Here is a 26,674-nt window from a genome sequence, read left to right on the forward strand (position 1 = left end):
ACCACCACCACTACCACCACGAGCACCAGCACCATCACCAGCACCACCACCAGCACCACCAGCACCCCCACTACCACCACCAGCACCACCACCACTACCACCACCAGCACCAGCACCACCACCAGCACCACTACCACCACCAGCACCACCACTACCACTACCACCACCAGCACCACCACCACCAGCACCACCACCAGCACCACCACCACCACCAGCACCACCACCAGCACAACCACCACCACTACCACCACCAGCACAACCACCACCACTACCACCACCATGCACCTCCGCGGCTGCACCGCTCACAGTCGCACGCTCTCAGCTCCCAGCTCGCAGGTCTCCCCGGGCTGCTGGGCGGTGTGGAAGTGGCGGGGGTTGCGGGGGGGGGGGAGCGGCTTGGAGTGGAGGGGGTGGGGGCAGCAAGGGGTGGTGGTGGGGGGGCTGTGAAGAGGGGTGATGTGAGGGTGGGTGAGGATGCATGGGGGGGCAGGAGGAGGAGGAGGATCCGAGCTCTCGCTCGCGCGCGAGGCAGGGAGACGGAATCCGCCACCCGCCAGTAGCGGCATGAGCACGCGGGGCAGCGAGACCGGGGCAGCTGTCCACGACTCAGCGGGGGCAGCGGGCGACGGGCAGAGGGGACCCGGCCCCACCCGGGCCGGAGCGGAGCGGAGCGGCTCCGCTGCCCACGCGACGCCGGTGCCGCGATAGGTACGGGGGGGGGGGGGGGGGGCACAGCTCGGCACGCGCAGTGTGTGTGGTATTTGTACAGGTGTGTGTGTGTACAGGTGTGTGTGTGTACAGGTGTGTGTGTACAGGTGTGTGTGTGGCATGTGTATAGGTGTGTGTGTGTGGTATGTGTGTGTGTGGTATGTGTATAGGTGTGTGTGTGGTATGTGTTTGTGTGGCATGTGTACAGGTGTGTACAGGTGTGTGTGGTATGTGTAGAGGTGTGTGTGGCCTGTGTAGAGGTGTGTGTGTGTGTGCATGTATACAGGTGTGTGTGTACAGGTGGGTGTGGCATGTGTACACGTGTGTGTGTGGCATGTGTAGAGGTGTGTGTGTGGCGTGTGTAGAGGTGTGTGTGTGTGGCATGTATACAGGTGTGTGTGTGTACAGGTGGGTGTGGCATGTGTACACGTGTGTGTGTGGCATGTGTAGAGGTGTGTGTGTGGCGTGCGTAGAGGTGTGTGTGTGTGGCATGTGTGTGTGTGTGTCATGTGTGTGTGTGTGGTATGTGTACAGGTGTGTGTGTCATGTGTACAGGTGTGTGTGGCATGTGTGTGTGTGGCATGTGTGTGTGTGGTATGTGTATCGGTGTGTGTGTGGCATGTGGGTGTGTGGTATGTGTATAGGTGTGTGTGTCATGTGTACAGGTGGGTGTGGCATGTGTACAGGTGTGTGTGTGGTATGTGTATAGGTGTGTGTGGCATGTGTAGAGGGGTGTGTTTTGCATGTGTATATGTGTGTGTGGCATGTATACAGATGTATGTGTACAGGTGTTGTGGCATGTGTACAGGTGTGTGTAGAATGTATGCAGCTGTATGTGTGTGGCGTGTGTACAGGTGTGTGTGTGCGTGGCAAGTATAGGTCGACACAGCCTCAAATGAGCACCTGGTGCGTTGTGTAGACATCGCCACTGGGGAGACAAAGGCGACCGGGCGTGGTGCCGGCTATCCACCCCCTCGTGTGCCGTGCCGGCCTTCATAGGTGCTCGCTAACAGCACTTTCCCCAACAGTCTGTTCCAGGCGATCTTTGTTTTTGTGGCAAGCTTACGCTTGTGTGTGGCATGTGTACGTGTGTGTGTGTGTGCGTATGGCATGTATACATATGTGTAGCATCTACACAGGTGTGTGAGTGTCCGCAGGTGTGTATCACGTATACAGACCGGTGTGTGCGTGCGTACCGTCCCAGACAGAAGCTCGTGAACAGCACGTGGCCCCCAACATTCTATTTTCTATACGGAGTCGTCTTCATCGCTGTACTGGTTCGCGCACTCGTGGTGTGTGTTCTCGTAGGGGGTGTTTGTTGTGTGTTGTTGTTGTTGTTGTTGTGGGGTGGTGGTGGTGGTGTTGTGCACGACGAACCTGGCGACCTGAGTTCCATTCCAGGCAACGACCAAACGACACCGAACGTCTCCTCCGCCGACACCGACTGGTCCTTGAAACGCGAGCCTGACTTGACGGCTGAACCTCGACCGTGCAGCGCTCGTGGCCATTGCACGAAACGACGCCGACTTGACGTTTTTAATTTCCTTTTTCTTTGAAGCCGGTGTTATTGACGAGTGTGTGGAGTTTGTTGTTGCTGTTGTTGATTGTCCTTGTGCATCACTGCCAACGCAGCAGCGGCGACGGCATCAGAAGCATCGCCAATATGATTCGTAGAACATGAGCCGTGGGGAGACAAAGGCGGCCGGGTGTGGTGCCTGGCCGCACCACTAGCCTCGTGTGCCGTGCCGCCCTCAATGTGTGCACGGTCACAGCACCCGGCCAAACAGTTTTGCTCAAGGCTGTACGGGGCATCTTTGTCTTGTGAGTGTGTGTGCGCGTGTGCATGTCTGTGTGTGTGTGTCTGTGTGTGTGTATGGGGAGCGGTGGTGTAGCGGTTAGCGCGCTGCGCTGTGAACCTGGCGACCAGAGTTCGATTCCGCTCACGGCCAACAACAGTGACGATTATCTGAGCCGGTCCTGGGCCTCCCCTAGGTCGTCTCAGCCTTAAATGAGTACCTGGTGCGGTGTGCAAACATCGCCACTAGGGAGACAAAGGCGACCGGGCGTTGTTTTAGCCACCCACCCCCTCGTGTGCCGTGCCGGCCTTCATAGGTGCTCGCTAACAGCACTTGCCCCAACAGTCTGTTACAGGCTAGACGGGTGATCTTTGTAATTGGGGAGCGATCGTGTAGTGGTTAGCGCTGCGTTACGAACCCAAAAACCCGGGTTCGATTCCCGCTCACGGCCACCAACACCGGTGACGATTTTCTTAATCGGCCCTGGGCCTCCCCTAGGTCGACTCAGCCTCAACTGAGTGCCTGGTGTGGCGTGTAAACATCACCACTGGGGAGACAAAGGCGTCCAGGCATAGCGCTGGCCACCCACCCCCTCGTGTGCTGCGCCGGCATTCATAGAACCTACACGGGGGGATATTTGTGTTTTGTGTATCGTGCAAGAACACATTACTTTGATTGACGGGGTTTTGCCAATCCACTGCTGGATGAATATCCCCCCCCGTGTCGGTCGCGGGGGTTGTCTGGCCATACTTCACCCCGCTGGTCAGTTGCGTGTTGGTGAGGCGGTCGTGGCGCCCGTCAGGCACCGGTTCAGAGATCACTGGCGACTGATGCTAGCCGTGGCCTGGAATCGATCTTCGGTGGCCGGGTTCAGAGAGCAGTTGCTCTCCTACCCCCCAGCCTCCACCGCGTGTGTGTGTGTGTGTAGGGGTGGGGAGCGGTGGGTGTAGGTTGTACGTATGTGTGTTGAACTTCTTTCGCACCGTACGTAGCTAACCGCGCACCACGCTACGAAACGCGGGGAGCGGAAGTCGACAAGAGTGGCGAAATGTTTCAGTCGGTTCTGGGTCTCCACTATTTGTGTCTCTGTGTGTGTTTATTTGTGTCTCTGTGTGTGTGTTTATTTCTGTCTGTGTGTATGTGTTTATTTGTCTGTGTGTGTTTATTTGTGTCTGTGTGTGTGTTTATTTGTCTGTGTGTGTTTATTTGTGTCTGTGTGTGTGTTTATAGGAATGGGGAGTGATAGTGTAGTGATTAGCGCTCTGCGATACGAACCCGGCGACCCGAGTTTGATTCCCATTCACGGCCCAAATACCATTGACGATTATCTGAATCAGGATGCGGGGCTCGCCTAGGTCGACTCAGCATTGAACGAGTACCCGGTACGGAGTGAAAACATCAGCGCTGCCACCCCACCCCCTCGTGTGACGTTCCGGCATTCACAGGTGCTACTCGCTAACAGCACTTGTCCCAACACTCTGTTAAAGGCCACACAGGGGATCTTCGTCCTTTGTGCGCGTATATATATACATGCGCGCGCATTTGCGTGTGTGTGTGCATGCATGCACGTTTGCACCCATCCACATCTGCTTGTAATCAAATACGGATACATGCGCGGGTGCGTGCGATCCACATGCGCGCGCGCGGAAATTAATTAGTTCACGTCTGTAATGAAACACTCGCATCTGCCGTCGAACCGGGATCGCGCATGGCTGTGAGCGAGGGGTCGGTGTGAGTGCGTCATGCAGGGTCGCTGCAAGGTAGCGAGGCGGGGCTGGCTTGTAGGGCAGCTGACAGGGGCAGCGGGGCAAGACAGATGGCAGGGCAATGGACTGGGAGGTGGGCAGGGCAGCCGACAAGGTTAGTGGGCAGGGCCGGCAGGCAGGGGCGGTTGCAGGGATAAAGGAGTGGGCAGGGGGGTGGGCAGCGCGGGCTGTGCGGGAGGAGGCTATCATCATGGCCGTCTGTGGTGGCACGGTCGCCTCGGAGCAATCGAACCCGTGCAGAGAGAACCCGGAGGGAACGCGCGCGCACAGCGCCGCTGCGATGGCTGTGGTGGTGGCGGCGGTGGTGAGGGTGATGGTGAGGGTGATGGTGAGGATGATGGTGAGGATGATGGTGAGGATGATGGTGAGGATGATGGTGAGGATGATGGTGAGGATGATGGTGAGGATGATGGTGACGCTCGGGTTGTTGGTGTCGATGGTGCCGTCGACGTGATGGTGCTGCGGCAATGCACCGGTGTTGTCGCGATGATGGTGATGCCGGTGCAGTGTCAACGCTGGCGATGGTGGGCATGGGGGGTATTGATGCACAGGTGGGGGGAGGTGGGGGGAGGTGGGGGGAGGTGGGGGGAGGTGGGGGGAGGTGGAGAGGAGGGGGATATTTGTGGGAGAGCAATCACAGAGACATTCACGTGGCACAGACGCTCCTTTCGGCGGGGGAGAGATGGGGAGAAGGGATAGGGCGGAAGGAGAGGAAGGAATGGGCAAAGGAGAGAGGGAGGGAGAGGTGAGAGACGGGGAGGGATAAGGGAGAGGGGTTGGGGGCGAGATAGAGGGGGGGGGGATGAGAGAGAGAGAGGTAACATATTGGAGAGCGAGGGAGCTAGGGAGGAGGGGAGAGAGGGAGGGGAGAGAGAGAAAACATTGCATCGAAAACAGGGGGAACAAAGAAAGAGAGAGAGGGTAGAGAGAGGGGGTAGAGAGAGATAGGGAAGAAGTAAGGAGGAGTAGGAGGAGCCGAGCGTGCTTCGTCGTCTTGGTGTTCTACGAAGAAAGTAGCACAGATTGATTTTGTTTAAAAATGGAAAACACGAAAAATCTTTAATTTTAAAAGCGGGGGGGGGGGGGGGGGGGCACGTAAAGCAAAGCAAGGAATAACAAAAAAAACCGACATGATGAACGAAGCAAAGTGCCGACTACATCGAGCATCTTCTTGTTTCCTCTGATCGTAAAAAAAGCGAGAGAGATGGAAAGAGAGGGGGGGGGTGACATAGACGGGTGTGGTGGTCGGGGGGGGGGGTAATACGAGAGGAAGGGGAGAGACGTTGGGGGGTGAGGGAGGGTGGGGGGCCGGGCAGGACCTTCAAGCACCGCTGGCGAGCGCGGGTGACGTCTCCGCGTCTCCCCCACGCGCCTCGACTCCACCACCCCCCGGACCACGCGTGCGTGTGTGCGTGTGCGTGTGTGTGTAGGTGCGTGTGGGTGTGCGTGTGTGTGTGTGTGTTGGTGTGTGTGGGTGCGTGTTTGTGCGTGTGTGTGCGTGTGTGTGTGCGTGTGCGTGCGTGTGTGCGTGTGTGTGCGTGTGTGTGCGTGTGTGTGTGCGTGTGTGGGTGCGTGTGTGTGCGTGTGTGCGTTTCCGATACCTGGGCAGTGTGCTTATGACCGGCTTCAGTTTAACAGCAGAGGTCTCACTCCGAATCAGTCGAGCGGCAATATCTTTTCATCGGTTGCGTAACGCTGTGTGGAAGCTACCTGGTCTGTCGCTCCGCACGAAGCTTCAGGTCTTCTCGGCCACAGTCATTCCCTCCCTTCTCTACGCTTGCGAAACTTGGACCCCCCTAATGGAGCATCTTCGCCGGTTGGAAACATTTAGGCTGGCCTGCCTACGATCCATCCTGAGTTTAACCTGCAGGCTGGATTGTGTGAGGAGCTCACAAATCCTTGAAAGATCTGGTCAAAGTCCCATCGGTGAGCTCCTCCGGCAGGCAAGGCTGCGTTGGCTGGGTCATGTAGCCCGCATGCCCAGCCACCGCATGCCTAAACAACTTTTGTTCAGCCGGATCGAGGGGGCTAAACGGGCGCGGCACGGGCTAGAGAAGAGATGGAGTGATGTGGTACAGGAGGACGTGGAGCTGAGTGGACTTGCCGATGACTGGTACCAGCGGTGTCAAGATCGGTCTCAGTGGAGGATGCCCGTGAAGGACGCTACTGGGCAGTTGGAGGCAGTCGCCCTCCAACAACAACGGAGGGCGGAGGAGCGACGCTCACAACAACGAGCGGAGCGCCGGGTGGCTAAAGCACAGCAAGTTGGTACTGTAGGGGGCACAGGTAGTGCATCAGCCAGTCATCTCGGTCATCTCGGTCAGTCGACCCGTGGCACCTGCTGGGTCTGCCCCGTGACCTCCTGTCAGCGGGCGTTCGACACTTCACGTGGCCTCAAGGTGCACTTGGCCTGGCACAAGCGTCATGGTGACGTCACCGCCACTTAGTGGCGATTGGCGGTTGTTGTTGTTGTGTGTGTGCGTGTGTGCGTGTGTGCGTCTGTGTGTGTGTGTGCGTGTGTGCGTGCGTGTGTGTGCGTGTGTGCGCGTGTGTGCGTGTGTATGCGTGTGCGTGTGTATGCGTGTGTGTGTGTGTGCGCGTGTGGGATGGTGAGGGTCGTCCGCCGGCAACTGTGGTGCGAGCCGTCGCTGCGCGAACGAGAATAGTGCCCCGTGACTCCCTCTGGGACCCGATCAGTACGGCTATGTATCTCTGTGTGTGTGTTGAACTTCTTTCGCGCCGTACGTAGCCGACCGCTCTAATCGGAGGTGCGGGGGGAAGCACAACAAACTAAACACACCAACAACAACAACACCAACAACAACACGCGCTTCTCAATAAATGAGTGTTCAAACTCGGCGATATAAAAGTGCACAGTTCCGGTGGCTTCTTCCTGTCATTGGAACGAAGAGGCGTTCCAGACGGCCGCAGAAGCGCGCCACCCATCCCAAGTGGTTGGGCATCAACGCGGGGGGCCGCGTGGCCGCGTGAAACGAAGTCGCGGGTCACGTTTGGTCCGCGAGCCGAATGCTTCCCCATCCTGGGATCGAGAGAGAGAGTACGAGAGGTCGGAGAGAGTGAGGGTGTGCAGAGAGAGAGATGAGCTACCCGTCGGAGGCCGTTGGACTGCGAGAAAGGCTGCGTGCAGATGCAGCACTTGTAGTAGTTAAAAAAAGATAGCGAGCGACATAGAGTAGGAAGAGAGGGGGTACAGAGAGGGGGGGGCAGAGAGGTGGGTAGAGAGAGAGGGGAGGGGTAAGGAGAGCAGAGCGAATTTTTTGTTGTTAAATATTTCATTTAAAAAAGGGGGGGGGGGGTTACGTTAAGCAAAGCATAAAAAAAAACAAATGATGAACGAAGCAAAGTGCCGAATACACCGAGCATCTTCTTGTTTCCTCTGATCGTAAAAAGAAAGAGAGAAAAAGCGAGGTAGTGAGAATGGGTGAAGAGAGAGGCGACAAGTCGGTGGGAGGAGGCGGTGGAGGTGCGTGGGGGTAAGGAAGAGGACGGGGGAGAGAGAGAGAGGGATAGGGGATGGCGATGGGAGAGGCGAGAGAGAGGGGAGTGGGATAGAGGGTGGAGAAGTGGCCGAGGGGAGAGGAGTAGAGAACTTGTAAGAGGAGCGCGTAACGAGAGAGATCGAGATGAGAGGTGTAGAGCCTGGACTTGTTGTTCAAGGTCCTCAAAAACATCCTCCTAAGGTTCAGCCTCCACTTCTCTCTGACGGTCCTCATCTTTGGATACCCAAAGGGCGACGGACCCCAACATCTTCAGGGGCTGGTCAACGTGCTCGTCGGCTACGCCAAGCTCGCCATATACAGGGCGAGGAAGGTGGCCCTGGAGGGGACACGTCCGGCCAGCAGCCTGGGCATCTCCCGCGCTCTGGTCGGAGCCCCCAGGGAGTGTGGGCTGGAGTTCCGCCATGCGCGGCTGACCCACGCCGTGCCGGCCTTCAAGGAGCAGTGGGCGCTGGAGGAGGCCGTGTGCTCGGTGGCAGAAGACGGGGAGCTCTGCGTGCAGTTATGAGCTACAGTCAGAGGCCGCTGGACTGCGAGGAGGGCTGGGTGCAGATGCAGCACTTGTCGTAGTTAATAAAACATTGCATAGAACACAGGGGGAACATAGACATGGAGTAGGGAGAAAAGGGGTAGAGAGAGAGGGGCGGGGGGGGAGAGAGAGAGGGAAGGGGTAAGAAGGAGGAGAGCAGAGCGTGAAATCTTTAATTTAAAAAGGGGGGGGGGGGGGCACATAAAGCAAAGCATTGAAAAAAATAAACTAAAAAAACGAAATGATGAACGAAGCAAAGTGCCGACTACATCGACCATCTTCTTGTTTCTTCTGATCGTAAAAAAGAGAGGTAGGGAGTGGGAGGGAGGGATAGAGGGAGGGAGTGAGAGGGAGGGATGGAGGCAGTGGGAGGGAGTGAGAGGGAGGGAGTGAGAGAGAGGGATTGAGAGGGAGGAGGGTGAGAGTCGGGAGCGAAGCGAGGTAGCTGGGAGAGAGAGAGGTGAGAAGGTGGGGAGTTAGGGACAAATGGAGGTGGGGAGAGAGTGGAGGACAGTTTTCAGTTTCATTCATTCAGTTTAATTTATTTGGTATCGCCCTGTGAGCCATTCGGCTCTTGAATCGGGTGCAACCGCAACCAACAAAAACATGAACAAGAAAACATCTTAAGGTGACTATGTGACTATATGCAAACAGAAAATCCAGGAAAAGGCAGCAAAATATTTCACAAAAAGCACCGCACACCAACGCTGTGTGCAAAAACATCCCAGTGGGATGCACGGAGGAGGAAGAGTGGGAAGAGGGGATAGAGAGGAGGCGGTGTAGGGATTGGATGGGGGGGGGGGTACTGAGTGGGGTGGGGGCTGTGGGCGGTGTCGCTGACCACCGGGGCACCGGGTGATGGTGGTGGGGGGGGTCTTTGGAGGGTCCCCAAAATCGTGGGTCGCGATTGGTTCGCGATAGAAACGCGACGCGAAGTGTCGCGGGCGGTTGACTCGGCGCGGCTCCCACGGAGAGGGGAGGAGGAGGGGGGTGGGCGACGGGGAGCCGGGGACATTTACCCAGCGCTGTGTCTGCGGCGCTCGCCTCATTGTGCTGCTCCTGCCTTTAAATAGGCGCCTCCTGTTGACATTTCAACCGCGAGAGAGGGAGCGAGCGAGATAGAGAGCTGTGCGAGCGTTTGCGCCTCCTCTGTGTACCCTCTGTGCGTCTGTGTGTGTGTGTGCGTCTGTGTGTGTGTCTGTGTGTGTGTGCGTCTGTGTGTGTGTCTGTGTGTGTGTGTGCGTCTGTGTGTCTGTGTGTGTGTGTGCGTCTGTGTGTGTGTGGGTGTGTGTGTGTGTGTGCGTGTGTGTGTGTGGGGTAGAGGGGGCTTATGTGCGTCTTTATTTGTGTGCACGTGTGTACTCGCTTACAGCACTTGCCCCAAAAGTCTTCGTCTTTGTGCGTGTATGTCTGTATGGGGGGTGGTGGCGCGGTGGTTGGCGCACTACGCTACGAATCCCCCCTGGGCCTCCCCTAGGTCAACTCAGCCTCAAATGAGTGCCTGGCGCGGTGTGTAAAACATCGCCACTCCGGGCTGTCCATCCACCCTCTTGTACCTTGCATGCCCCGACATCTGTGGCAAAGAGCTTTATAGCTCATCGGATTTGGGCGCCACTGTGGCGAGATGTTAACTACCTCGGCCGTTATACAGGAGGTCGTGGGTTGGGTCCCGACTCCGACGCCTGCTGCTGTATATGTGGAGTGTGCGTGTCTCTCTCCCCGTGGTCGCGCGGATTTATCTCCGGGTCCTCCGGTTTCCCCCTCCACATTTGGAATCATCATCACCACGCGTTTAGAGTCTTTATCTGCGAAACATTTCCACGTGATAAGCCATTTCGCTGGGCTATCATCCGTGGCCAGACCGCTTCTGAAAAAAACTTCACAGCTTAGTGAAGTTTAGTGGGTCTTACCTGGTAAGATAAAAAAACAACGTAGTTTAATAGCATAGTTTTGTCTTCATTACAATGCGTGTGCGTGTGTATACGCCTCTGTGTCTGTGGGAGGGGGTGATGATCTGTGTTTGTGTGTGTACGTGTGTGTGGGGGGGGGAGAATCTGTGTTTGTGTGTGAACGTGTTTGTATACGTGTGTGTTCGCTAACAGCACTTGCTCCTACAGTATGTTAAGGCTATACGGGGGATCTTTGTCTTTATCTTTGTGTACGTGTGTGTGTACGTGTGTGTGTGTGTATGTGTGTTATGGGAGCGGTAGTGTAGTGGTTAGCGCGCTGCACTACGAACCTGGCGACCCGGGATCGATTCCCGCTCACGGCAAACACCAGTGACGATTATCTGAACCGGTCCTGGGTCTCCCCTAGGTCGACTCAGCCTCAAATGAGTACCTGGTGCGGTGTGTAAACATCGCCACTGGGGAGACAAAGGCGGTCGGGCGTGGTGCTGGCCACCCACCCCCTCGTGTACCGTTCCGGCCTTCATAGGTGCTCGCTAACAACACTTGCCCCTACAGTCTGTTAAGGCTATACGGGGGATCTTTGTGTACGTGTGTACGTGTGTGTGTGGGGGGGTGAGAATCTGTGTGTACGTGTGTGTACGTGTGTGTGTGTGTGTTTGTGTGTGTGGGGGGTAGCGGTAGTGGAGGGGGGCTGCGTCGTCATAATTACAGCTCGCGAACCGGGGAGCATATGCACGTGCGTGTGTGTGTGTGCACGCGTGTGCGCACCTGTATGCGCGTGCACGTGTCTTTGTGTGTGCATGTGTGTGCATGCATCTGGCGTGGTGCTGGCCACCCACCCCCCGCTATACGGGGGACCTTTGTCTTTGTGTGTGTGTGTGACGAGTTGGGAACGTGGTCAGTATGGCTCTCCGCACTTACCCCAACAGCGGGCGAGTCTATACGGGGGACCTTTGCCTGTGTGTGTGTGTGTCTGTGTACTCGAGCCTCTCGCTCTGTGCCGGGGATGGTGTTTATTTATTTGGTTATATACGGGATGCTTCAATTGAGCAGAGTCAAGTCCTGCGGGTGCACGCGAGAGATGTTTCTCTCTCGAGGATAGGGAGAGAGGGCGATTGCCCGGGAGGGAGGGAGAGCTAAAGGGAGAGCGGGGAAGAGAGGTTGGTGTAGAGAAAAGGGAAGCAGAGGGACAGAGAGTGAGTGAGTGAGAGCGAGAGGGAAAGCGAAGGGGAGAGCGAGACGAGGTGGAGAATGGCGAGAGTTCTGAGACCAGGATAATTGGAGCGGGGAGAGAGTGCGGAGAGAGAGAGTGAGCGAGAGCGTGAGCGAGAGAGTGAGCGAGGGGTGGGGGTTTACATAAAGCAAAGTTATTATAAAAAAAAAATACGAAATTATGAACGAAGCAAAGTGCCGACTACACCGAGCATCTTCTTTTTTCCACTGATCGTAAAAAAGAAAAAGAGAGAGAGAGAAAGTGGTGGTGGTGGTGGTACGGATAAAGGGAGAGTGGGGGAAGGAGGAGCGAGTGTTGAGAGGTGGAGAGAGACGAGAAAAGATTATTGACTTTTTTTATTTTGAAACAATTTTTATTGCCGCCAGCAGCAACAGCACTGGAGGCGATTCCGATATGAAATACACAAAGTCACCAGCAAACAAATAAAACAAACGCTATAAACCCACGCGCTGTGGCGCTAAATGCACCGCACACAACACGAAATAAAAGCCACGTGGTGGTGGTGGTCATCGCGCACGCCACGGTGACGAGCGAGCGCTTCAGAAGGTGAACACAAGGGTGCCGTCCACGCTGGTACAGAGAGGGGCTTTTCCGGCTCCCTAGCGTTCAAAGAAGACGTGCACATCACCGACATATGTGTGGTACGCGTGCTCCAGCCGGAGCCACACCTTGAACACTGGAAGCACAGAGCAGCCGTCAGTGTCACCTTGCAGCATCTTTTTCCTCGTTCTGTACACCGCCATCTTCGTCTGAGCACAGGCGAAGTTGGCGAGGTCATGGCGCTTGTTAGCCAGGTAAGGCACCCCCTATACGAAGCTGCTGTTGTAGAAGGGTACCCCCAGTTTCCTGAAGATGTCCCCCAAAAGGCGGAACATTGGTTTGAGCCGCTGGCATCGTAAGTACCGGTGGGGCAGATCCTCCCTGGCACCGCAGGAAATGCACACGTCTGTTACCCCTGGCGAGATTCAGCTGAGCCACACGGCTGATGGAAACGTGCAGTGTGCCAACCTCCACTGGAGGTGATTATATAAAGAGAGAGGAGGGGGGTGATGGGGGCTGGAGGGGGGGGGGGAGTTGGCTGGGTGGGAGATAGGTTGTGTGTATGTATGTTGAACTTCTTTCACACCGTATGTAGCCAACCTTGCTAATCGTAAATGTATTGCGTGGGATGCGTAACGCGCAATGGGCTCATGAATCCATCTGTGCGGACCTTAGAGCATTATGCCCTCCGATGCGTGGTGGGGGTTTTCTCCGGATACTCCGGTTGACATGGGTGGGAAAGAGCTTCGTAGCTCATCGGATTCTTCGAGTATTCAATAACGATTCTGAGTCATCCACACACAGTATGAGAGGGCGACTGCGCAAGCATCGCCTCGTGGCTGTGAGATCCAGCGAGGAGCTCCTGCAGAGATAGGGGACACATCTGTTATGGACGGGTGGTCCAAAGTCAGGACACATTGGGTTAATATCTTCATTTGAACAAATCACATCGGGTTATTCAATTTATTGTAAAAAATGTAAAAAAAACTGACTTCCGTTCACATGAACGCGTGCACGAATTCTCTTTGGAAATGAATTTAGGACTTTCAAAAGTCGATACCTTCTTTAGCATTCATAACAAGCGAATTGAACTCGTTCGTATTTCGACAGATTTGTTTCCATTGAAACACATCTCTCATCACCTGGAAAGGAAGAAACAAACTATTAAAACGTGTTAATGCTCGTGTTAAAATACTGACGTTTGGGCCACCATGAATAAGATCACACACACACACACACGAGTCCGGAGCGGTGCCACAGTGGTTAGCGACTTCTCTCTCAACTCAGCTGTCTGAGTTCGACTCCCGGCCATGGTTAATCTCAACCCGTCCTAGTCTCCCTTAGAGCTCACTCATCCTTAAACCAGAAACCCATATTGTGTTTAGCCACCACACTTCGGGTCACAATACACTTACTCACCCTGTCACTCATTCACTCAAACACCCACTCACTCACTCACCCATCCACCCGCTCACCATCCACCCACTTACTCGCTCAACCACCCATCCACTCACTCATCCACTCACGCATTCACTCACGCACTCAATCACTCACCCACTCACTCACCCACTCACTCACCCACTTATCATTCTATCGCTACTACCATGCTCACTGTTACCATGAACTCTACTCGTGGATTGCTCCTCCCGTGTTTAGATTTCCGTTCATCGAAGTGACTGTTATGTCTCAACCGTACAGTGTCCAACCACCGTAACAACATAGGCACTCGCTCATTGATTCACCCACTAACTCACTCACTCAGACATTAAATCACCCACTCAACCACTGACTCAGCCACTCACTCGTTGATTCACACACTCACGCACTCACTCACCCACTCGAGCACTCATGCACCCACTCAGCCACTCACTCACCCGATCACCCACTCACTCACCCACTCAGATACTCACCCATTGATTCACCCACTCAGACGCTCACTCACCCGATCACCCACTCACTCACCCACTCAGATACTCACCCATTGATTCACCCACTCAGACGCTCACTCACCCAATCACCCACTCACTCACCCACTCAGATACTCACCCATTGATTCACCCACTCAGACGCTCACTCACCCGATCACCCACTCACTCACCCACTCAGATACTCACCCATTGATTCACCCACTCAGACGCTCACTCACCCGATCACCCACTCACTCACCCACTCAGATACTCACCCATTGATTCACCCACTCAGACGCTCACTCACCCGATCACCCACTCACTCACCCACTCAGATACTCACCCATTGATTCACCCACTCAGACGCTCACTCACCCGATCACCCACTCACTCACCCACTCAGATACTCACCCATTGATTCACCCACTCAGACGCTCACTCACCCAATCAGCCACTCACTCCACCGCTCACCCGCTCACTCACCCGCTCAGCCACTCACTAATTGATTCACCCACTCACTCACTCAGCCACCCACTCACCCACTCAACCGCTCACTCATTGATTCGCCCACTCAATCACCCACTCACTCACCCACTTAGCCACTCACTCACGGATTCACCCACTCGCTCTTCCACTCAGCCACTCGCTCATTGATTCACCCACCCACTCACTCACCCACTCAGCCACTCAATCACCCGCTCACCCACTCACTTACCCACTCAGCCACTCAATCACCCGCTCACCCACTCACTTACCCACTCAGCCACTCACTCATTGATTTGCCCACTCATTCACCCAGGACACGCTTGCCAATGAGACTCATCCTGGTTTCTTGAGTTCTAAGCTGGTTACACAAACAAACGTAACTTTACTCACCCACTCACTCACTCACACACTCATCCACTCACACTCTCACTCAGCCACACATTCACCCACTCACTCATCCACCCACTGACCCACCCTCTCACCACCACCACCACCACCACCGCAGGTCACGACGCTTCTCTTTCTGATTCTTCACTCGCACGGTTCCACTTTGGAATTCCCTCCTCCCGTCGTCTCTTTTTCCCAAACGGATATAATAACTCTGGTCTACAGCCAAAATGCTTCCGAAATAAATGTAGTCCATCTTTACTAATTCGGAGTCACTGAGAATTAAAGTTATGCTTAAAATTGTTGATTGGCTCGAGTTTTCAAGATATGCGACTGGGTCAGTATATACGACCCTTGACTTGGGAATGGCGGAGGATAAGTGAGTTATAAAGGGAAGGGATCTCAATGTAAACCAGAAATGAGTAAAATGCATCTTTGACTGGATCTACGAATAAATATATGACTGGGTTTGGACAGTACTTGCTTTTTGAGCAAAACAATGAATGATGCAATCTGAACCTGGTATTGCATCATACATGATATGAATTGCATCATGTTATTCCTAGAAGTCATGGATGATGCAATCATAACTAGGCTTACATCCCTCTGCTGAACAAATTGCCAGATATCAGCTCTAGAAATCATACAGTGTCGTACTCTCTTATTTGTCAGTGTTTGATTTTGCAAAGGGACACATTTATGTTTAGTCAAAGTGAGCAGAGATGCCTCGTACTTGTGTGAACAAAGCAGGTAACTTCTGCTGTGTTTGTGGTGAAGTGACTTGTTACTTCTGCACGGCGCCTCCAGTTGGGAAAGGTGTGTCAAAGAAGAAAAAGTGGACTGTGCATTATCCAAACATTCCATCAGCTATGCGCCCAGCACCCCACGGAGAAGGACTGCCGGTTCCTGATGCACCAGAATCATTCTCACTTGAGTCAGATGAGGAAGAGGATGGAACTTCTGGTCCTGAACCATCAAGGTCACATGACCCAGATTTTCTCCCATCCTCCTCCTCTGAACCACACCTCATAACACAATGTGAACTGAAAGACCTTGTCAGGGATTTGGAACTACCCAAGAGTAAGGCAGAGTTGTTGGACTCCAGACTGCATCAATGGAATCTCCTGGCAGGTGATGTTAGGGTTTCCATGTTCCGTGACCGTCAAAAGGATCTTGTCTCATTCTTTTCATGGAAGGCGATCTTGTCGCCTGCGACAACATCGATGGTGTGATAGGAGCCCTCAACATTGTTCATGATCTAGATGAGTGGAGACTGTTCATTGATTAATAGAATACGAGTCTTGAAGCTTTTTACTGCATAATGGCAATGTTTTGCCATCAATTCCAGTTGGTCATGCAGTCCATATGCAGGAAACCTTTGACAACATGAAACGACTTTTGAGGTGCATTTTAAACTATGATCAACGTCAGTGGCAGCTTTGTGGCGATTTGAAGGTCGTTGCTCTCTTGCTTGGTCTGCAGACTGGATATGTAATGTAGTAACTCGGCGGGAGACGACTTCACGGGTAACACACTCTTTATTTTATCAAACTTGGTTACAGGTGACTAACACCTACTTTATATCTCGGGTGACAACCACCGACTTAGCTACTTGGCGACTAACGCCCACTGAGCTACTCGGATGACCAACATCCACTTAGTACTCGGGTGACAAACACCCACTTAGCTACTTGGCGACTAACGCCCACTGAGCTACTCGGATGACCAACATCCACTTAGCTACTCGGCGACTAACGCCACTGGGCTACTCGGATGACCAACATCCACTTAGTACTCGGGTGACAACCACCCACTTAGCTACTTGGCGACTAACGCCCACTGAGCTACTCGGATGACCAACATCCACTTAGCTACTCGGCGACTAACGCCACTGAGCTACTCGGATGACCAACATCCACTTAGCTACTCGGCGACTAACGCCACTGAGCTACTCGGATGACCAACATCCACTTAGCTACTCGGCGACTAACGCCACTGAGCTACTCGGATGACCAACATCCACTTAGCTACTCGGCGACTAAGTCTTCAGCTCCGTCTTCGGGTCTTCAACTGGGTAACTCTCCCCGAGTGCTCTCGCGCGTCCCCCTTTATACCCCACCTGCGGACGTCGCTGCGAGCACCCACTTATTCGACCAATCGCCGGGCGCTGGCTACGATCCTCTTTTCCCACATCTCATCGTGCCTCACCACTCACTCCGCGCCGCCCCGTCATCTGTCACTCCCGGCGCGCGCGTCCACACCACGCCCACAACGCGTGCCCAACCCCGCACCCCGCGCCGCCCGTGATCCATCACTGTCACAGTCGGCGCACGTCAATACCACCACTACATCACCCCCTACCACATAGCTCGCAGCCGCCCCGGCTGCTATAAAAATATACAAACCCCCCCTGTGTGCCCCGTAACACAACACAACAACAAGAACAACAACTAAGCTAACAACACAACACGACGCGAACACTACCATCCGCAACCCTCAACCAATGCCACCGCGACAATAGAACAATATATACAAACCGGCGAGTGACAATAGCAATGTGTATGCAAAAAAAACAAATGGAAATTTTTTTTTTTTTCTTTTGACTCGTGCAGTGTCCCCTTTTCTTCCGAGCGTCCCTACAACGGGACATAACCCCGGCAGAGGGGAACACCGGGCGAGCTCGGTGTAGAGCAAAAAACCGTCTTCATGAAAATTGTTGAGACCTAGCCCGAGTCCGCCTTGCCGGTCCGTCGTACGGCACCAGACGCGGTTGAACGTCCGGTGGTGCCGGCGGTTCAGGAAGACATCGGCCAGGCATCGAGGACTCGTGCGTGCCCCGGGGTTCAGGCTCTCGACGGTCAGCAGCCGTCAAGCCCGAGGCACCTGGGGGTGGGTCAGGTGGAGACACGTGAGGATCAGCCTGCGACACCTCCCTCCCCGAGTCGACGGTCACATCACACGCCCGGTCGTCACGGCACAGAACGGGGTCACACGGTGCCGCATAGGGCTTCAGTCGGGAGGGGTGCACATACCAACGGCGTTTCCCCCATTTAATCTGTATACTCTGGGGTCGTGCAACCCGCACAATTTCCACCGGTCCCCTCCAAGGTCTCAACAACTTGGGGGACGTAGCCAACGGTGCATGTGGACAATGCAGCCAGGCCTTATCGCCTGGTTTCCAATCATGCGTATGCACCCTCCGCTCATGCAATTTCTCGTTTGCAATTTGCCGCGACCGCGAATTCAACCTTGCCGCCTCCCGCGCTTCAGTCAATTTGGCGATATTAAATTTGATGTGGTCTGCCAATTTAGATTTTGCCCGTGGCTGGGAAATCCCCAGTTGGACGTCCACGGCCGGATCGGCCTCCCGCCCGTACATAAGAAAAAATGGGGAAAACCCCGTCGCCGCATGAGGGGCCATTCGATAGGCCGCGAGTACCCCCGGCACCTGTAAGTCCCAATCAACCTGATCGTCGCAGACCTGTTGGCACAACATAGACGTAATCGTCCTGTTCAGACGCTCAACCATCCCGTCAGTCTGCGGGTGGTAGGGGGAAGTACGCACTTTCTTTGTACCCAACAGGTCGCACACCTCGCGCAACAAAACGCTCGAAAAATTCTTCCCTTGATCCGTCAGCAAGCGTTCGGGGGCGCCCTTGTCCAACACATAACCCTGGACAAAGGCGTCCGCCACCGCCGCAGCCGACTGGTTGGCGAGCGGCCATGCCATAGGCCATCGGGTGAAGTATTCCACGCCAACCAGCAGGAACCTATTTCCCCTTGGTGTAACCGGAAAGGGCCCCAAGATGTCCAACGCTACCAATTCGTTTATACGTGAAACCTGAATGGATTGCAGCGGTGGATTAGCTGCCAATGGTGGCGGTTTCCTTTTGGCGCACCCTACGCATCCCTTAAGAATATTCGCCACGTCGTTACCCATCCCCGGCCAATAATAGTCTCGCTGGATTAGGGCGAGCGTTTTGTGAAAACCCAGATGCATGAGCCGTTCATGAGCTGCCAGAACAACCCTACCCCGCATAGCAACAGGCACAACGAGCACGTGACGCCGGGACATGTTGTCCCACCTCATCAAAAGGCCCTGTCTGCACACCCAGGAACCGACCCGCGCCTCCCCTTCTTCGGGAGCGCCAACTTTCCGACGCAGCGTAAGTAGGGAGCTGTCGGACATCTGGAGGCGGCCCCACTCAATGAGGGGCAACGACAACAGCGAATCCCTCCCCGTGGGGGCGTCCTCTCCCGGGGTGTCAGTGGCGGCGAGCGCAACTCCCGGGGTGTCGGCGACCGGGGGTTTGCACCGCGCTGATCCCAACAAACATGTGCAGTCCGTGCACGGCGGCAACCGCGACAAGGCGTCCGCGTTTGAGTGCCGCAACCCCTTGCGGTAAATCGTCGTGAATTGGTAGTCTTGAAGGACCTCCAACCATCGGGACAATTGGCCCGATGGCTGTGCCACGCGCATAGCGTATTGTAGAGCCGCATGGTCCGTCCGGACCGTAAAATGACGGCCGTAAAGATACGGCCTGAATTGCTGTGTAAAAAACACAATGGCTAACAATTCACGACGAGTTACGCAATAGCGTTGTTCTGCGGGGGAAAGAACCCTACTACCGTAGGCGACCACCCGTTCAACCCCCCCGACCACCTGTGAGAGCACCCCCCCGATACCCGTATTGCTGGCGTCCGTGTCAAGCAAAAACGGTTGTGTGAAATCGGGGTAACACAAGGGGGGAGCCTGCACCAAAGCGTCACGGAGGGAGCAGAACGCAGCCTCCTCTTCCGCCCCCCAGTGAAACCTCACACCCTTAGCCGTCAAAGCGTGCAGGGGCTTGGCTATGGTGGCAAATTGCTTGACAAAACGACGGTAATAGGAGGCAAAACCAATGAAACTACGAACCTCCGTGACCGAGGTTGGCGTTGGCCATGAGCTGACGCAATGCGTCTTAGCAGGGTCCGTCGAGATCCCTGAACGACTCACGATATGGCCCAAATACCTGACCGATTCCCGAAGCAGAAAACATTTAGCCGGTTTAAATTTAAGCTTAGCGGAACGCATCCTGAGGAACACCGCTCTCAGTCGCTGGAGGTGCTCCTCGAAAGTCCGACTAAAGACGATAATATCGTCAAGATAAATCAAACAGGTATCCCATTGGAGGCCCGACAAAACCAATTCCATGAGTCTCTGGAACGTGGCGGGAGCGGAATGTAAGCCCATGGGCAAACGGTTGAATTCAAATAGGCCCCCAAGTGTCCGGAAAGCAGTTTTAGGTTTTGACTCGTTATCGAGTGGCAATTGCCAAAATCCAGAAAGCAGATCGAGTGTGGAAAAAAACTGCGCTCCCGCCAAGGCATCCAGCGACTCATCCATCCTGGGGAGCGGATACGCATCCGCCATCGAGATTTTGTTTAAGCGGCGGAAATCGACACAAAACCGCAAGGACCCGTCCTGTTTCTTTACTAGGACAATAGGAGCACCCCACGGACTAGAAGAGGGCGAAATGATATCGGCCGCCAACATATCATTAACCGCCGATTGCACATGTTCCTTCTCGGCCGGGCTGAGCCGGAAGGGATTCTGACGAATAGGGGCCGCGTCCCCTGTAGCTATGTGGTGGCGCAACAGGTCAGTGCAGCCGATATCGTACTTATGTTTGCTGAACACCTCAGCAAACTCGATGAGCAAACCCCTCAATGCTCCCAATTGCACCCCGGACAAGTTAGCAGAACCCGCACACAGCGAGTCCAACCACTCAGTCCCCTCATCACTTTGAGGATGCGACTCGACAGTGAAATCTGCGTGAGCCACGAGCCGTTCCTCAACGGGTAGCGGCGCGGCGTGAGCCAGCACCGTTCCCTGCGCAATTACGGCCGGCCGCGACCCCGTATTCAGGACCATTACGAACGGCTCACTGTCCCCTCTCACCATGGTTTGAGCAACCGCTAAGTCGAGGCCCTTACTGGCTCTGTTTGACGGCCCCAACAGCACCCCCTGTGCCTCCGCACCCACCTCGAGTGGCTTCCTGAACCGAAGGGGTACTAACATTTGCGATCCCGGGGGCACCCGTACAGTGTGAGTCGCCAGCGCCTGCACCGTCGCACAAACCGTGCGCACTTTGGTAGGGCTCGACAAGAAGGCAACCCGCCGACCTGACGGAAGCTCTATGCAGGCCTGATCTATAAGAATTTTGATGGGCATTTTTGACAAAAAGTCCGTACCTAGCAAACAGGGAACGGCCAGCGATGATGATACAAAAATAGGGCCCGCTAATTTAATGTCACCAATGCAAATAGTCGCCCGAATCTGGCCGATGATCCCCAGGGATCCCCCATTCGCCGCATAAAATGGCACGTCTACTGGCAGAAGGGGTCTACTTTGGACGGGAAGAATGTTATAAATAAGGTCCGAGATGATGGTGGCCGACGCACCCGTGTCAACAAGCACCCGGACCTCAACCCCGTCAATGAACCCCGTTACCACGGACGACCCGGCTGACGCAGCCACGATCCTGTGGGCCAATTCGGACCACTCGACTGCTTGCGGGCCGCGTACGGACCCCCCTCGCTGAATTGAACCCCCGGCACCCAGCCGCGAACCCCCCATCGCGAAGCGGCGACCCGAATGTGCCGTGTTTGTGGACCGAACGTGTGAGGTGCCGCGACTTGCCGGGTTTTGTTGGGATGACTTGTGGCCCTGGTCGTCGTCCCGACGTGGTCCTGCGGCGCGCTGACGCGGGGCCCGGCACCCGGCTGCGACGTGACCCCGAAGGCCGCAGTTGTAGCAGACGACGGACGTCGTAGGTTTCGGTTGCTCCAGCTTGCGGGGCGAACGTGTGGGCGAACGACCTCCCGTTCTCCACTCCCCCGGACGCGATGCAGCGAAGGCCTGCTCCTGCACCGCAGCTGGCTGAGGTTCGGCGATCGTGGCGGCCAGTGCCGCGTTCCCCGGCCATTTGCAGACGACCCCCGGCTTGCGTTTGAGGACCTCGTACGCGTGAATGCTCGTGGCAATCGCCAGGGAGCAGATCTCCATCTCGTCTGCCACGTTGATGGGGACCCCCAACTCGTGGGCCAACACCAGCAGCTGCTCCGTCACCATGGCGTCCTTCCCCTCCTTATCCATGCGGGGAAAAGCTGCGTCCGCCAAGGCGAGTAGTGCCGTGCGGTAGGCTAGCGTCGTTTCCCCAGCCACCTTCCGCCGATCGTAGAACTGGTGGCGACACGTGGAGGGCGGCCCGAACACCTTCGCCATCAGGTGTAGTGCGGCCTGGAGCGTAGAGCGGGACGACCTTGCAGCAGATGTGAAGGCTGCAAGCGCGTCGTCGTCAAGCATCGCTGGCAACGCACGCAGGGCAGTGGTGTCGGACCACCCCGACATCTCCTGATGAGCGAGGAACCTTCGTTGGAAGGCTCCCCAGTCGCCCCCATCCGCCTTGAACGCCGACAGCGCGGGCAATCTTTGCTGGAGGACCCGATCGTCGTCGACGTCGGAGAGATTTTCCCGCGCTCCGCTGGAGTTGTGTAAAATGTCGGCTCGGTTGTCAGGCGCAAAATGGAGGGCTCCGGCGCGCGCTGATGACGTGGGCTGCGCTGCGCGGAGGTGTCCGGCCACGTGGCGTCCGTCTTTCCCGCCAATCGGTGGCGGCCCCCCAAAAACGGCGGCAACTTCCAGACTTTTGGCGCGAAGCGCCTTTTGGCGGGAATCCTCCAACGTCGCTTCCTCCACGACCCCCGCAGCCGTTTTTCCGCTCGCCGGAACGGAGATGTCGGCCAAGACAGCGGCGGCGGCGAGTAGCAACTCCGCCAACCGGGAGTGCGCGTCCTGGAGGCTGGTGTCGGAGGCAAGCGGAGCGTCGGCCATCACCGCGAAGTGCTGCATCGGCGGCAACTCCTCGTCCTCTACTCCCGAGGTCGGTGTCCCCGGTACGCCGTCGTCATCCCGACCTCGCTCGTGGGTACGGGTAGTCTTCCTTGTGTCCATACTTCTTGAAGACAGGTTTACTTCTGACGCCAGTTGTAATGTAGTAACTCGGCGGGAGACGACTTCACGGGTAACACACTCTTTATTTTATCAAACTTGGTTACAGGTGACTAACACCTACTTTATATCTCGGGTGACAACCACCCACTTAGCTACTTGGCGACTAACGCCCACTGAGCTACTCGGATGACCAACATCCACTTAGTACTCGGGTGACAAACACCCACTTAGCTACTTGGCGACTAACGCCCACTGAGCTACTCGGATGACCAACATCCACTTAGCTACTCGGCGACTAACGCCACTGGGCTACTCGGATGACCAACATCCACTTAGTACTCGGGTGACAACCACCCACTTAGCTACTTGGCGACTAACGCCCACTGAGCTACTCGGATGACCAACATCCACTTAGCTACTCGGCGACTAACGCCACTGAGCTACTCGGATGACCAACATCCACTTAGCTACTCGGCGACTAACGCCACTGAGCTACTCGGATGACCAACATCCACTTAGCTACTCGGCGTCTAACGCCACTGAGCTACTCGGATGACCAACATCCACTTAGCTACTCGGCGACTAAGTCTTCAGCTCCGTCTTCGGGTCTTCAACTGGGTAACTCTCCCCGAGTGCTCTCGCGCGTCCCCCTTTATACCCCACCTGCGGACGTCGCTGCGAGCACCCACTTATTCGACCAATCGCCGGGCGCTGGCTACGATCTTCTTTTCCCACATCTCATCGTGCCTCACCACTCACTCCGCGCCGCCCCGTCATCTGTCACTCCCGGCGCGCGCGTCCACACCACGCCCACAACGCGTGCCCAACCCCGCACCCCGCGCCGCCCGTGATCCATCACTGTCACAGTCGGCGCACGTCAATACCACCACTACAGATACACAAAGTACTGCTGTTCTCTCTGCGAATGGGGTAGTCGTGCGAGAGATTCCCACTACATCAAGATAGATTGGCCACTCCGACAGGGAGGAAAATCGTTCAGCATCCACCACTTGTTGAATCAAGGAATATTTTGTTACCACCCTTACACATCAAGCTGGGTCTGATGGAGAACTTTGTCAAAGCCATGGACAAAACACAAGCAGCTTTCAAATACCTCCGTGGAAAATGTATCAGGTTAAGTGAAGCTAAGATAAAGGAAGGTGTCTTTGCTGGTCCTCAGATTCGTGCGTGAACTGCTTCGAGATGATGCATTTGACAGTGCACTGCGTGGCAAGGAAAAGACGGCATGGAAAGCCTTCCAGTTAGTGGCAACACATTTTCTATAAAGCAACAAGGCAGACAACTACAGGGAGTTGGTGGAAAACCTCCTCAAGGTATACAAAAGCCTTGGTTGCAACATGCCACTGAAGACACATTTTTTTCACTCTCATCTAGATGTTTTCCCACCGAACTGCGGAGCAGTGAGGGACGACATGGCGAGCGATGTCACCAGGACATTGCGACGATGGAGAAACGCTCTCAGGACAAATGGAGCCCATCAATGCTTGCAGACTATTGCTTGACAGTGACACGAGATGCTCCATTTAATGAATACAAGAGACAAGCCAAGAAGCTCAGAGTAGACACTGAATAAGGACAAAACGATGTACTTATATATACATAATAGTTGTTTGCCTTTTGTTTCATAATAAATGTAATTTGTATAACCCTTTAGCTGTTTTTTTAAGTGTTACATGAACAGGACAGATGACATGTTATCATGCAAAGCAACCATAAACACATGAGAAGACCCAGGTTTACAACGTATGAATACAACTCTACTATCTACACAACATTCATAGACGTAAAATGTAAAAACCTAAATATCCTGGGAACAGTAGTCAATCAGTTGTTTTAATTGTCATATTTAAATTCACACGCATCAAAATCAAAATTAAACAGCACATTTCATATCTGAAGCAGACGACGTCTAAAAACGTGTAAACCAGTGTCATTAATGCTGATTGTTGCTGGCTGCTCACCATTTCTCACAATCCTCACCACTCATCACCACTCCTCACCACCCCACACTATTCCTCACCATTCCTCACCACCCCTCACCACCCAACCCCCTCACCACCCCCTCACCACCCCACCCCTCACCACCACCTTTACCCTTCCTCGCCCATCACTGCTCCCAGGGTCTCGCGGCGGACGGACGGTTACGCAGCTGCAGCTACAGCAGCATCAGCTACAGCAGCAGCAGTTACAGCAGTAGCAGCAGCAGCAACTACAGCAGCAGCAGCAGCTACAGCAGCAGAAGCTACAGCTGGCGTGGAACAACAGCAGCAGGAGCAGCATTAGCAACAGCAGCAGCAGGAGGAGGAGGAACAGCAAGACCAACAGGTGTAGCAGCACCAGCAGCAGCAGTAGCAGCAGCGGGCCCATCGTGAGAAGCCACATCAGCCACAGGAGCAGTGGCTGGAGGAAGAGCAGCAGTAGCAGCAATAGCAAGCACGTGATCAACAGCTGCTGCTACATCAGCAGCAACAGCAGTAAGGGCAGAGGGACAGCATCATCAGCAACAGCAGATTCGGAAACGACATCGTCAATAGCAGCAGCAGGCGCAAAAAAGCAACCAGAGCAATAGCATAATCAGCATCATCAGCAGCGGTATCAGCATCAGTATTAACATCATTCTAATCATCAGCAGCAGCAACAATATCATCAGCAGCTACAGCCGGTAGGCGCACGTAACCAACGCCTGCACTAGCATCATCACTGGCATAATTGCCATCATAACAATATCATCATCAGCGTCAGCAGTATCAAAATCAACAGCAGCAACAACAGTATCATCATCATCATCAGCAGCATCGTCATCATCATCATCATCAGCAGCAGGCAGGCAGGCACAGCTAACCAACTCCAGCAATAGCATCATCATCAGATCATCATCATCATCATCAGCAGCATCGTCATCATCATCATCAGCAGGATGCTGCAGGGCGAGGCGCCGTCCCCCGGCGCTCCGGCCACGCTGGACAGGTGGAGCTGCGCGTGTCTCTGCGTGGCCTGCACGACCGCGACGCCCTCTCCCGCACCAACCCCTGCGTGGCGCTGCTCATGCAGTCGTGCGCCCAGTGGATGGAGGTGCGCCCCGCCCTCACCCCAGCCCTGAACCAGCCCTGACCCCAGCCCTGACCCCAGCCATGAACCCAGCTCTGACCCCAGCCCTGACCCCAGCCCTGAACCCAGCCCTGACCCCAGCCCTGACCCCCTAGCCTTGAACCCCAGCCCTGAACCCCAGCCCTGAACCCCAGCCCTGACCCCAGCCCTGAACCCAGCCCTGACCCCAGCCCTGAACCCCAGCCCTGAACCCAGCCCTGACCCCTAGCCCTGAACCCCAGCCCTGAACCCCAGCCCTGAACCCAGCCCTGACCCCAGCCCTGAACCCAGCCCTGACCCCAGCCCTGAACTCCAGCCCTGACCCCAGCCCTGACCACAGCTTTATCCCTAACTGGGGGAGGGGAGGGTTACCACCGCATGACCCTCTCTCCTAAAAGACGAAGACCAAGATCCCCCCCCCCGCGTCGCCTCTAACAAACTGCTGGGCCACGTTCGGTTAGCGAGCAGCACTTATGAAGGCGCCGTCACGGCACGCGAGAGGGCGATGTGACAAACACCACGCCCGCCCGCCTTTGTCTCCCCACCGTGCTGATGTTTCGCACCGGGGTACTCATTTTAAGGCTGAGTCGACCTAGAGCAGGCCCAGTACCGGGCTCAGATATTCCTCACCAATGTTGGCCGTGAGCGGGATTCGAACTCCGAGGCGCGGGGTCGGCAGCACAGCGCGCTAACCGTTGTGCCACCGCTCCCCGCTATTTGCATTCTCTCCGCCCGTGTGATTTGCACAGACTTACCATACGCTAGACTTTTGACTTAAAAAAAACTTTT

At 55.2% G+C, this 26,674-nt stretch overlaps 1 pseudogene across 1 annotated transcript in view; it reads left to right on the top strand.

Moving 5' to 3' along the window:
- The first annotated feature begins 469 nt into the window (after window positions 1–469).
- Window positions 470–26,674, top strand: part of LOC144942149 (copine-4-like) — a 52,886-nt pseudogene continuing 26,681 nt past the window's right edge. The window contains exons 1-2 of the transcript XR_013639319.1: window positions 470–708; window positions 24,919–25,874. The product of XR_013639319.1 is annotated as a copine-4-like (transcript). The remainder of the gene's footprint in view (window positions 709–24,918; window positions 25,875–26,674) is intronic.

The sequence above is a fragment of the Lampetra fluviatilis genome, chromosome 26, assembly GCF_964198595.1.
Source record: "Lampetra fluviatilis chromosome 26, kcLamFluv1.1, whole genome shotgun sequence".
Lineage (NCBI taxonomy): Eukaryota > Metazoa > Chordata > Hyperoartia > Petromyzontiformes > Petromyzontidae > Lampetra > Lampetra fluviatilis.